General features: G+C 45.0%; 1 long non-coding RNA gene across 1 annotated transcript; it reads right to left on the reverse strand.

Moving 5' to 3' along the window:
- Positions 1–673: 673 nt before the first annotated feature.
- Positions 674–7,717, reverse strand: LOC132658173 (uncharacterized). The gene is made up of 2 exons (XR_009597397.1): positions 7,514–7,717; positions 674–5,685 (listed from the first exon to the last, which is right to left on the reverse strand). It is a non-coding gene; the product is annotated as an uncharacterized LOC132658173 (long non-coding RNA).
- Positions 7,718–14,094: the final 6,377 nt, after the last annotated feature.

The following is a 14,094-nucleotide window of genomic DNA, read 5'->3' on the forward strand; positions in this document are numbered from 1 at the left end:
GCCGTATCGCGCACGCGCGTCACCGCCCCAGGCCTCTCGGCCTCTCTAGGAAGCTGGGAGGGCCAGCGTCTCTGTTTCTCCCGGGCCCCAGTGCCTTGTTGGCAGGCCTCTGAGCGCAGCCCGAGGGGCTTGGCCCCACACATCCCCACCTAAGGCACTGGACGCCTGTCTTCTGTTCGTGCCACAGAGCTCCATCAGTTTGTCCCGTCTTTCTACTCCCACTCCCAATGTGTGTGCAGGGCTTCCCTCCAGGGCTCCCTCCCCCCAGGGAAGGACGGGATCAAAACCGGGGGTCCAAAAAGGGACCAGCACGATTTAGTTGACCAGGCTGGCCAGGAGGAGCTGTTAAAGGAGCCACTGATCACTCTCTGGTGCTCCCTTCAAGGTGAGGAATCAAAACCTAAAGGAGTTCACGGCAGTCCCTTTCCTCATCACCACCACAACCAGTAGTTGCTCATTCCCAGCCCACAGGCACACAAACTTCCTGACCACAGCTTCCAATGTTTCCTCCTGTTAACGAAATTTAAGTAAATTTTAGGATCTCTGGGCTTTAATCAGCAATTCATAAGTCAAACTGCATTCCATTTAGCAGATAGAGAACAGTTCTGAAGAGTAGGAAAAGCAAGAGGCTTTATCCTGAGAAGGCAGTAGAAATGAGGGAACGTAGAGACAATTTTTTAATATATATTTATTATTTATTTTGTGTGTGTGTGTGTGGCCATCTGCACTGACTGAAGGATCCCAGTTTCCTGAACAGGGATTGAACCTTGGCCCTCAGCAGTGAGAACCCAGAGTCCCAACCACTGGACTGCCAGGGACTTCCTGGGACAATTTATTATAGTTAATCTATGACATGGGGGTAGATATATTTATAAGTTAAGATTTATGGATGTGTAACTAGTCTTGTGAGACTGGGAATACACCAGGGAAGGTTTTCATCATTGTCTGGGGACTAATAGAGCATAGAACCTGGACTTAATGATTATTAAAGGAAAGGAAATTTGCTCAGTCCTGTCAGACTCTTTGTGACCCCATGGACTGTAGCCTACTGGGCTCCTCCATCCATGGGATTTTCAGGAATACCTATTAATAGTAACTACAAAGTTCTTGATGACAGAGAAGTGACTTACTGCCCAGTACAGTCCTGGGTAGGGTCAGCAAAAAAAACAGGAGAAACTCTAAGGATCAAGATGACATCAGTTATGCTAACAGCCACACACAGGGTCTGGTAAGGATGAGATAGGACTTTAATGGGTCTCTGGGTGAGAGAGCTGGTATTTGTCAAGTGGAGTAAAACTGATGCTTTGTTCTCAGCCAGACACTCCAAGGACAAAACTAGTGGCAAAAGCTGAGCTCTGCTAAAGTATAGAAATAAGGTGCCCACTCCCCAGGTCAAGGAAAACTTCCCTGTCTGGACATGCACAGGAAGGCTTCTTGAGGGTCAAAGAGGGAGGGGGCCAAAAAGGAAAGGGCCCCAACCTATAATAAGTGTGGACCTGCACCCACAAGCCTCCACCGTGGTATTCTTCTTAGCAAAAATGTGCCCACATATCTTGGGAAGGGTCCAAGGACCAATCAAGTGTGAAAAAAGAAACAAAAGTAATTGGCCAAATGTAAGCAAAGACCCTGGAGAAGGTGATGGCACCCCACTCCAGTACTCTTGCCTGGAAAATCCCATGGACGGAGGAGCCTGGTAGGCTGTAGTCCATGGGGTCGCTAAGAGTCAGACACAACTGAGCGACTTCACTTTCACTTTTCACTTTCATGCTTTGGAGAAGGAAATGGCAACCCACTCCAGTGTTCTTGCCTGAAGAATCCCGGGGACGGGGGAGCCTGGTGGGCTGCCGTCTATGGGGTCGCACAGAGTCGGACACGACTGAAGCGACTTAGCAGCAGCAGCAGCAAGCAAAGACCCAGAAGGACAGTCTTATATCAGGCATTTAAATCACTTCTTTACTGTGTCCCTGTTCTCATTCAGGACACCCACCCTGCTCTCAGGGTGTGTGGTTCTGACTTACTAGGCTCCTCGCCATTACAGAAGACGCCCATACCCTTTTCTCTCCAGGAGTGTATTCCTGCGTATTCCTGCCTTGCTTCAGTCTTAAACCGTTTCTCTGTGTGCTCTTTCATACATTGTGTTGTGTCTCTAATAATAAACTTTGTATGTGTTTTTACAGTTTTTGCCTCTTTGAGACATTGTTGATTCCAAATGGGGGAAAGATCCAGGGCCACTTTGCTTCTAGACTCTAGCCTCTGGTGGTCTGGTGGCTAACCATTCCTAGCTTTCATCCAGGCTGAAACTGAAAGTGTTAGTCCATCAATTGTGTCTAATTCTTTGGGACCCCATGGACTGTGGCCTGCCAGGCTCCCCTGTTCATGGAATTCTCCAGGCAAGAATACTGGAGTGGGTAGCCTTCTCCAGGAGTTCTTCCTGACCCAGGGATCAAACCCAGGTCTCCTGGATTGCAAGCAGATTTTTTACCATCTGAGCCATGAGGGAAGCTCAGATATCCAGGCTCAATTCCCTGGGCAGGGAACTAAGATCTCTCTTCTGAATCACTCACTGCTGTTTCTCTGATATCACAGGGAACGGTTAGCCCCTGGGTGATTAGATCTTCTGCTATTAATGTGAGGCCTTGTGTGATCGATATTGAGATAATTTGGGAAGAGGTTAGTTGTATCTATCTGAATATTTATAGATTCCACACTTAAAAAAAAAAACTTATTGATTTGGCTGTGTTGGGTCTTGGTTAAGAATAGTCTTTAAAAGATCCACTGCTATTTTGTGAGCTCTTTCTGATTCATAAGGGAACCATGTTGGAGACCAAAGACCCTGAGTATCCTTCTCAAGGTTACGCCATTCTGCCTCCATCTTGGGGCTTTGCTGGGTACTGCAACATAAGCACAAGCTGGTCAAGATCTGACAGTCTAGATGAGGACTCTAAATTCTTTGGAGTCCTATGATTCTTTGGGGATCCTCCCTGGGTTTAAGAGATTCTTTAACTGTGGCCCATCCTCTTTGACCAAGGAATGGAAGATACCCAAAGGAGATCGCCAGCAGCCTTGAGTAGTCTTAGTTTGAAAGGTAACTTCGGGGGCTTCCTTGGTGGTCCGGTGGCTAAGACTCTGAACTCCCAAGGCAGGGGGCCCAGGTTTGCTCTCTGGTCAGGGAACTAGATCTCACATGCCACAGCTGAAAGATCACATGCCACAACTAAAAGCTCCCACACGTCGCACTAAGACCCGGCACATCCAAATAAATAAACACTAAAAAAAAAGGGACTTCGGCAACTCTCCACCGCAAGGCATGTGCACTCGTCAGCCAGTGCAGTCCTTCAGGAAGGACGTACAGGCCTGGTGTAATCTTCTGTCTGGACAGAGTGAAAGAAAATAGTGCCTTTATATGGACTTCAGTTATGCAGCACTGGTTGCTACCAGGGGGCCCACTAGCTACACAAAAGCAGACAGTGTCCCATTCCTGGCTACTCAGCTTCTCTTTGGTAGTTTAGCAGGCCTGGGTGCCTATCAGCTGTCTCAAGATCCAAGGAACATTTAGGTTTTCTTAGTTACATCTGAAACCTTGGCTGGCATCATGGGAATGATGAGATTCTACCACTCTGGGAAACTGATGCCCACAGGTTTAATTGGAGGTGCCAGTTTGCTGATGGTCGCTAAACTTGGAATTAGTGCACTGAGTAAACTCAACAGTAGTAGTCATGGCCCAGCTTGGATTCATGAAGAGTCTTTAAACTTCCACTATTTTTAGTGTGTTAAGTAAGCACAGCACTTTCACAGATTCTGACATTTTCAGTTCAGTTCAGTTCCGTCACTCAGTCCTGTCCAACTCTTTGCAACCCCATGAACTGCAGCACGCCAGGCCTCCCTGTCCATCACCAACTCCCGGAGTTTACCCAAACCCATGTCCATTGAGTCGGTGATGCCATCCAACCATCTCATCCTCTGTCGTCCCCTTCTCCTCCTGCCCCCAATCCCTCCCAGCATCAGGATCTTTTCCAATGAGTCAGCTCTTCGCGTCAGGTGGCCAAAGTATTAGAGTTTCAGCTTCAACATCAGTCCTACCAATGAACACCCAAGACTGATCCCCTTTAGGATGGACTGGTTGGATCTCCTTGCAGTCCAAGGGACTCTCAAGAGTCTTCTCCAACACCACAGTTCAAAAGCATCAATTCTTCAGAGCTCAGCTTTCTTTATAGTCTAACTCACATCCATACATGACTATTGGAGAAACCATAGCCTTGACTAGATGGACCTTTGCTGACAAAGTAATGTTTCTGCTTTTTAATATGCTGTCCAGGTTAGTCATAACTTTCCTTCCAAGGAGTAAGCGTCTTTTAATTTCATGGCTGCAGTCACCATCTGCAGTGACTTTGGAGCCCCCCAAAATAAAGTCACCCACTGTTTCACTGTTTCCCCATCTATTTGCCATGAAGTGATAGGAGAAGGAAATGGCAACCCACTCCAGTACTCTTGCCTGGAAAATCCCATGGATGGAGGAGCGTGGTAGGCTACAGTCCACGGGGTTGCTAAAAGTCAGACACCACTGAGCGACTGCGCTTTCACTTTTCACTTTCATGCACTGGAGAAGGAAATGGCAACCCACTCCAGTATTCTTGCCTGTAGAATCCCGGGGACGGAGGACCCTGGTGGGCTGCTGTCTATGGGGTCACACAGAGTCGGACATGACTGAAGCAACTTAGCAGCAGCAGATGGGACCAAATGACATGATCTCAGTTTTCTGAATGTTGAGCTTTAAGCCAACTTTTCCACTCTCTTCTTTCACTTTCATCAAGAGGCTTTTTAGTTCTTCTCGCTTTCTGCCATAAGGGTGGTGTCATCTGCATATCTGAGGTTATTGTTATTTCTCCTGGCAATCTTGATTCCAACTTGTGCTTCTTCCAGCCCAGTGTTTCTCATGATGTACTCTGCATAGAAGTTAAATAAGCAGGGTGACGATATATAGCCTTGACGTACTGCTTTTCCTATTTGGAACCAGTCTGTTGTTCCATGTCCAGTTCTAACTGTTGCTTCCTGATCTGCATACAGATTTCTCAAGAGGCAGGTCAGGTGGTCTGGTATTCCCATCTCTTTCAGAATTTTCCACAATTTATTGTGATCCACACAGTCAAGGGCTTTAGCATAGTCAATAAAGCAGAAATAGATGTTTTTCTGGAACGCTCTTGCTTTTTTGATGATCCAGTGGATGTTGGCAATTTGATCTCTGGTTCCTCTGCCTTTTCTAAATCCAGCTTGAACATCTGGAAGTTCATGGTTCGTGTATTGCTGAAGCCTGGCTTGGAGAATTTTGAGCATTACTGTACTAGCGTTTGTGCAATTGTGTGGTAGTTTGAGCATTCTTTGACATTGCCTTTCTTTGGAATTGGAATGAAAACTGACCTTTTCTAGTCCTGTGGCCACTGCTGAGTTTTCCAAAGTTGGTGACATATCAAGTGCAGCACTTTCACAGCATCACCTTTCAGGATTTGAGATAGCTCAACTGGAATTCCATCACCTAAACTAGCTTTGTTCATAGTGATGCTTCCTAAGGCCCACTTGACTTCACATTCCAGGGTGTCTGGCTCTAGGTGAGTGATCACACCATCGTGATTATCTTGGTCGTGAAGATCTTTTTTGTACAGTTCTTCTGTGTATTCTTCTGACATTTTACTTAAAAGCAAAAAAAAAAAAAAAACCAAGATTGAACTTAGCAAAAAGAAAGTCAGTCATTATCATTACAACCCTAAAGAGGTGGACAGAGTGTATCAGCTTCTTGCTATAGTACCCTCATATGGTTTGATTCTTGTATGTTGGTGTTATGTGTTCTTTCTGTATCTATAGCTAAAATCTCCAGGGACACAATGTTAAGTGTCACCATTGGGGCCCCTGAAACCCTTCGCCTTACTCAGAGGAACAGTGTGAAAAAGATCTATTAATGAGATTTAGGATATCTGTTCTTTTGCTTATTTTAGAGCACAGACTTACTTTGAAATTCCGTTAAAGGAAATCAACAAAAGTAAAATTTACTATAAATAAAAAATGAAATAAAAAGTAATTGGTTAATAGTCTCTTCAGCGTGAAAAGGTGATTCCACTCATCCACAGAGGATTAGTAGACTATGACTACTCAGGTAAAGGAAGATAGATGGGAGTGGTAGGAGTCACATCAGTTTTGTAGTCTTTGGTTTTGGGTACCTTTTGTGCCTTTAACTTTTCATTAGCCTTCTGCAATGAATCTTTCTGTGAAGCTATTTTAGAATCTTCAAACCTTTTGGAGGCTTCTGCATATCAACTAAAGTAATAAGTATCCCTTTCGGTTGGTTTAATTTGGGAACCCTTGATTTCAGCTGTACTTTTAAAAACAATAATTTTAATTGAAGTCTTACTCCCTTTTTATTTTTTTTTTCTTTTTTGGCCTTGCTTTGTGGCATGTGAAATCTTAGTTCCCCAGCCAGGGATCAAACCCACAGCCCTTACATTGGAAGTGCAGAGTTTTAACCATTGGATTGCCAAGGAAGTCCCTCAATTGTACTTCTTGAATGAATGACTTTGTCTAACTATGGAATGCTCTCCATAATGGCCATTGTAAATCGAGTTGTCTTTAGTAATATTTTGACATTTTTGTATGTATCTATAGCTTCTAGGGGAGAAGGCAATGGCAACCCACTCCAGTACTCTTGCCTGGAGAATCCCATGGGTGGAGGAGCCTGGTAGGCTGCGGTCCATGGGGTCACAAAGAGTCTGACATGACTGAGTGACTTTGCTTTCACTTTTCATTTTCACGCATTGGAGAGGGAAATGGCAACCTACTGCAGTGTTCTTGCCTGGAGAATCCCAGGGACAGTGGAGCCTGGTGGGCTGCCGTCTATGGGGTCGCACAGAGTCGGACATGATTGAAGCGACTTAGCAGCAGCAGCAGCAGCATAGCTTCTAGGACCACAGTTCTTAGACATAAAATAAGCAGGTGTGTCAGAAGGTAGAGCACTTAGTTCTTTTGAACTTGAGGAGTCTATCTAACAGGAATGTACCACTGGGTTGGAGATTTTGTAGTGTTTTATGTTTTACTGGGCTCCTCAATGCACAAAAATTTTCTGGAGGTTGGAGGGTAACCTCATATTGATCTTACCCACTCCTTAACCAATCTATCCTAGCATGGGAGTCTTCGGCTAGATGGCAAGCTCAAAGAGCTTTTAGGTGTTCAATCTAAACATATATTTTGCATCTTGGCCGTCTAAGATTCCCGTTAACAATAAATCTATTTCTTTTAACTTATGTGTATGTATATCAGCAGAAACCAACAATAACTAAAAGAGGAAACAGACCTGTGGATGCCAGCGGTAACCAAAGAAACGGTACTGTGGACTGACCGAGAGCTAAGAACCGGTGCTCTGTTAGAGCCTCCTGTTAGCCCAGGCTGCCCTGTTAACCCTGGACTGGAAAATTGATGAGTGCAGCAAGCTCAGATGCAAAGGGAGAACTCAGATTCAAGAGAAGCTTACCCATGAACTTCAGAAGCAGCAAGAGGGAATTCCCTGGTGGTCCAGTGACTGGAATTTTGACTTCCACTCCAGGGGGCACAGGTTCGATCCCTGGTCCAGGAAATAAGACTCTGCATACCCAAAAAAGGTTTCAGTGGTGCCAGTGCCTGTGTTTTTCGTTGTCCTTGAGGATGTTAGTAGACTCCCTTGGATCCTATTTTCATCACTAAACTGTTAAAGAACAAATTCAATGAAGAAAATTTTAAAGATCTTATTGGCCTTAAATTCATAAGTCAGACAGCATACAACCTATGAGACCTGAATGAGCTCCAAAGAGTTATGCAAGGCAAGAGAGTTCATAGACAGAAAGGAGCATGAACAAGGAAATTATACTAGGCAAAAAGATATGGGTTGTTGCAAGGTTGGTTTCCTTATAAAGGATGACAGGGGGTTATCAGGTAGATTACCTAACTAGTGCTGATCAGGAAATTCCTGATAGACTGGGATTGTTAAAAATTCCATTTCTGGCAAATCCAAAACTTTAAGTTTTATTTTGGAGCTTAGCATCAGTTACTCCATGTTGGGGCTGCCGTCTGGTCTTTAAAAGCCCCATCGGTGAGCTTTAACAAGGCTCACCTAGTGGTTGAGCAAGTGGTGTTATTTGCCAATCTGTGGAATCCTGGAGGAGTAGGTTTGTGGGTACAGAGACCGCTCGAAGAAAGACTGAAGCCACATCAGGAGACTGCCCAGCGCCTGTAGGAGCAAATGTCCTCTATCAACAACACCAGAGAACCGGGAGGGGGTGGAGCCAATGCTACAAAGACCACCTGCTCCCACTGGAGCACATGTGCAGCTGTGCCAAGGGGCCAGGGAGCTGTCCTGGTTGTCTTCTGGTAGATGCATCCTAGTGCCAGGCCTCAGCATGTTCCCAAACTGATTTTTCAGTAGGAGGGATGTTCCATTTTTGACCAGAGGCTCTGCTCCACTTGTTTGAACCAACCCAGGTTCTTTTTCAATGTCCCAGCCACCAAGGATGGAAACAGAGAGTGGATTCTGGCATCAGAGAGCTATTGATGAGATGGAAGAGAAACCAAAGGCACAGTATAACTAAGGAGGGTCCAAGGGGTGATATATAAAAAGTATAATTGTTAAGGACATGGTACAAAACCTCAAGGCTAGAGATATTGGAAATGGTAAAAACAAAGCAACAGGCCCCAAATGGAGTAGCTCATGCTAAGTGCCAAGCCACCAAAATAAAACTTAACTAAAAGCTTTGACTCTGCCAGAATTGAAATGTTAAAACAAGTCCCAGACCATCAGGAATTTCCTGATCAGCATTAGTTAGGTAATCTGCCTGCTAGACCCCTGCCATTCCCTTATAAAGGAAAGTAACCTTATAATCAACCCACTTTTTTTGCCTTATATAACTTCCCCATTCCTGCTCCCTTCTGCCTATAAAAGTCTTTTGTTTTATAAAGCTCCTCAGAGCTCCTTTCTATCTGCTAGGCTGGCTGATTTATGAATTGTTGAAGAAAGCCAAGAAGCTCTTTAAAATTTACTCCATTGAATTTTGTTTTTTAACAGGAAGCTATTACCACTTCTAGAAGCAGATTACCTGACAGAAGCGGTAGCCTTCAGCTTAGGGACATACTCAGTCCATAGTCCAGCATACAGTGATCTGGGGGAGCAAGTTCCTAAACTTGAGCTTCCTTCTGATCTGTCAGGGCCTGCCACTGGCATAACCCTACTGGAAGCTGGAGGGCAGTCCAAGAAGGTCAGCTTCCCAAGTCTTAAGGCAGGGTTCAGAAGAACCAAGAGTGAATATGGTGGTTGCGGGACAGCACTGGGGGACAGAACGCAACTGGAAAATATCCAACACACCCAAAAGGAAGATAGGAACTGTTCATCTACGCCTAATATGTCCATTAATTTCCTTTTGAAATATGTGAAAAGAAAATAAAAATGAAGTCAGTATTGCTAAGAGCACTCACCCACATGGAGACAAGAGGGCATTGAGGAAGTAGGACTTATATCCATCTCAGCCAGGATGGAATCTGAACTTTTGACCGCTTATTGACTTAAAGCAGGCACACAGAACATCTACACAATATTCCAGAAACCCAAGACACTTATCAGAACCTTTCCCTAAATAACTTATGACAGTCTATCCCTTAAAGGCAAATATTCCCTTTTTACATTAGACCCAATCATAATTCTTACAAGACAACCTTAACAATCTCGTGGTTTCTGCCTTTCTAAGCCCCTGATTCTTTCTCTTCTTTGGAACATTCTTTTGGTTTTACCCAAGACTGTGTCTCCCAAGTTGCAATTCCCCAGATCCCAAATAAAGCTCTTTGTTCTGTGGACACAGAAAAATGAGGATTGCTAAGCCAAAGAGCATTGCTCACCATCCAATTCTGCAAGGGTTAAGTTGTAACCCACTGCAGTTGCTGACCTGACAGTTAAAAACAGACCCCATAGATAGCGAAAGTCGCTCAGTCATGTCCAAATCTGCGACTCCATGGACTATGCAGTCCATGGAATTCTCTAGGCCAGAATACTGGAATATTCTTTCCCTTCTTCAGGGGATCTTCCCAACCCAGGGATCGAACCCAGTTCTTCCACATTGCAGGCAGATTCTTTACCAGCTGAGCCACAAGGGAAGCCCAAGCCCATAGATAGTCAGATGTATATTTCAGGAAGAATTTTAATGGCCCTGGATTTTTTTTTTAATCTTCCCATACATAGAAATGCACTAAAACCATTAACTTGAGACATCTGTTCTGTATGATCTGCAATATTTTCTTCTTTTGATATATGCATTTGAAATTTTGTACCAAGACATATGGGTTTCCCAGGTGGCTCAGACAGTAAAGAATCCTCTACAATGCAGGAGACCCAGATTCAATCCCTAGGTCAGGAAGATCTGCTGGAGAAGGGAATGGCTGCTACCCACTCCAGTATTCTTACCTGGAGAAGTCCATGGACAGAAGTGGGCTACAGTTCACAGGGGTGCAAAGAGTCACAGGGTTGCAAAATTTGAGAGACTAACACATACCCACCAAGACATATGCTTGACTACACGTATTTCCTTGTCAAAATCATATATAAACTGGTTTCTCCCCTCTTTCTTCAGAGCAGTTCCTCAGAGCCAACTGAGGGGCTCTTTCCTGGACTTTAGTCTTCAAAAGGACCCCCAAATAAAACTCCAACTCACAACTCTTTCATCGTGTGTCTTTCTATAAGTCAACAGTTCTTTGCAACATTGGTACTGATTACTGTGGGACAAATAATGTTCCTGATAACTAGTCTCCACAGGGATGGAACTCAAGGTGGCTGGGACAGCTGGAGTGGGGCTGGAGGTGCTGAACATTCATAACCATCCACCGAAAAGAGATTTTTGTTTTGTCTGAGAACAAAATGTTCCCATCAAAGAGGAGCTTGAGCAGGTCCTGTGTTTGGAGTGGACTTCCCAGGTGGTACTAGTGGTACAGAACCAATGCAGGAAATGCAGGTTCAATTCCTGGGTTGGGAAGATCCCCTGGGGCAGGAAACGGCAACCCACTCCAGTATTCTTGCCTGGAGAAATCCCATGGACGGAGGAGCCTGGTGGGCTACAGTCTATAGGGTTGCAAAGAGTTGGATACGACTGAAGTGACTTAGCACTACTCAGCAGGACAGCAGCTAACATGGACAGTGCCTGGACTGCTATGGTCCAACAGGTCCAGCAGATCAGCACTCCAGCGTTTGCAGAGCTCAGGAGCAGACTCCTCCTTCTGCTCTGTTCAGACAGCAGCTCTGTTCTGAAGTCCTGCCCAGCTTCTTGAAGCTCAGCCCACCTCTGCTGCTACCTGATTTCTCTGAGAGTCACCGCACAGAGCCTGCAGCAAGGCGATCTCTCCCTCCTTTGCTGGGAGCCTGTCCTTGGATCTCTGGTTCCTGAGAGCTTTACTTCCCTTCACGTTGGGCCGCTTGACTTGGCAGGAGCCAGGGCCAAGCTTCTCCAACTTGAATGTGCATATGAATACAAATCACTTGTGGTTACTCTGGTGTAACCGGTTGTTAAACTGCAGATTCCACTTTGGGAGCTCTCTGGAAGCTGGTAAAGACTAAAGAGGAAAACTTAAAACTTAGACTCAGCTAGAAATAACTTCATGCTCATTCTGCTTCTGTAAGATATAGTTATAAGATGCTCTGATAAGTATGGAATGTTCTGTTTCTGCTTCTACAAGTTTGTTTGGAAATTCCCTGCACATAACCCATAACAACTCCCACACTCTGTAACTGCCTGTAGCCCATAGCAACCAGGTAACCAATCAACCAGTGCCAACTGTAATTGTGTGTACTGACCCCGTAAGAATAAAGCTCACCCTGAACTCGGAAGGCCCCAGAACTAGAGGGCGTTAGCTCGTCTGGGACTGCCGGCTTAATAAACCTGAGTTCTCCAACCCTCCATGTGTGGTGCTTAGTTTCTCAACGGTTCAACTTCTGCAACAAGCCTATTTCTTGAGAAACTCGCAAGTGTGCCCACGTTGTGTTCCTATACCAGGCTTTGAGTAGGAAAAAACTGTTACTGTAAATCATTGACTTTTAATTTTTGCTGCTTAGTATAATCTCCTGGCTTGGAAAAGATCCGTTTGCATTCCAATCCCAAAGAAAGGCAATGCCAAAGAATGTTTAAACTACCATACAATTGCACTCATCTCACACACTAGCAAAGTAATGCTCAAAATTTTCCAAGCCAGGCTTCAGTAATACATGAACCATGAACTTCCAGATGTTCAAGCTGGAAAAGGCAGAGGAACTAGAGATCAAATTGCCAACATCTGCTGGATCATGGAAAAAGCAAGAGAGTTTCAGAAAAACATTCTTCTTCTGCTTCGTTGACTATGCCAAAGCCTTTGACTGTGTGGATCACAACAAACTGTGGCAAATTCTTGAAGAGGCGGTAATACCAGACCACCTTATCTGCCTCCTGAGAAATCTGTGTGCAGGTCAAGAAGCAAAATTAGAACTGGACATGGAACAATGAACTGGTTCTAAATTGGGAAAGGAGTACGTCAAGGCTGTATATTGTCACCCTGCTTATTTAACTTCTATGCAGAGTACATCATGTAAAATGCTAGGCCAGATGAAGAACAAGCTGAAATCAAGACTGCCAGGAGAAATATCAATAACCTCAGAGACGCAGATGACACCACCCTTACGGCAGAAAGCGAGAAGAACTAAAGTGCCTCTTGATGAAAGTGAAAGAGGAGAGTGAAAAAACTGGCTTAAAACTCAACATTCAAAAACAAAGGTCATGGAATTCAGTCCCATCACTTCATGGCAAATAGATGGGGAAATAAGGGGCTCCAGAATCACTGCATATGGTGACTGTAGCCATGAAATTAAAAAACGCTTGCTCCTTGGAAGAAAAGCTATGACAAACCTAGACAACATTTTAAAAAACAGAGACATTACTTTGCCCACAAAGGTACATCTAGTCAAAGCTATGGCTTTTCCAGTAGTCGTATATGGATGTGAGATTTGGACTATAAAGAAAACTGAGCACTGAAGAATTGACGCTTTTGAACTGTGATGTTGAAGACACTTGAGAGTCCCTTGGACTGCAAGGAGATCCAACCAATCCTAAACGAAATCAGTGTTGAATATTCAGTGGAAGGACTGATGTTGAAGCTGAAACTCCAATACTTTGGCCGCCTGATGTGAAGAGCTGACTCATTGGAAAAGACCCTGATGCTGGGAAAGATTGAGGGCAGGAGGAGAAGGGGACAACAAAGGATGAGATGGCTGGATGGCATCACCAACTCGATGGACATGGGTTTGATCAAGCTCTGGGAGTTGGCGATGGATAGGGAAGCCTGGTGTGCTGCAGTCCATGGGGTCGCAGAGTCAGACACGACTAAGCTACTGAATTGAACTGACAATCCTCTGTGGTGGCTTCCCAGATGGTAAAGAATCCGTCTGCTAATGCAGGAGACTCAGGAGACACAGGTTTGATCCCTGGATCAGGAAGATCCCCTGGAGGAGAAAATGGCAACCCACTCCAGTATTCTGTGAAGGACAGGGAAGCCTGGCATGCTGCAGTCCATGGGGTCGCAAAGAGTCAGACATGACTGACCAACTGAACAACAACAACAACCAGTATTCTTGCCTGAAAAATCCCATGGACAGGTGATCCTGGCAGGCTGCAGTCAATGGGGTCGGCAAGAGTTGGACAAGGCTGAGTGATTGCGCATGCATGCATAATCCCCTGGGGAGTTTCTCAATTAAGTGCAAAACTGTGGGTGGGACCTAGGTGTTCCTACTTCTTTAACTACCCAGCTGGTCACAAAGTGTAGCCAGGGTTGACAACCTGAGGATGAAGGATCCTTCCTTTTACACAGATTCCCTGCAGCATTGCTGAAGGGTTTTATTCATTTGCTTGTTCTCAAAGAGCTCTTAGTTCTTGAACCAGGGACAGAACCCAGGCCCTAGCAGTGGAAGTGTGGAGTCCTAATCACTGGACCACCAGGGAATTTCCTTTACCTCCTATTTTGAAATGTGAAAAGATAAGTTTTGGTATATTGAGGCGGGGGTGGGAGTTGCGGCGGGGCTCT

This window comes from Ovis aries, chromosome 19 (assembly GCF_016772045.2).
Source record: "Ovis aries strain OAR_USU_Benz2616 breed Rambouillet chromosome 19, ARS-UI_Ramb_v3.0, whole genome shotgun sequence".
Taxonomy (NCBI): domain Eukaryota; kingdom Metazoa; phylum Chordata; class Mammalia; order Artiodactyla; family Bovidae; genus Ovis; species Ovis aries.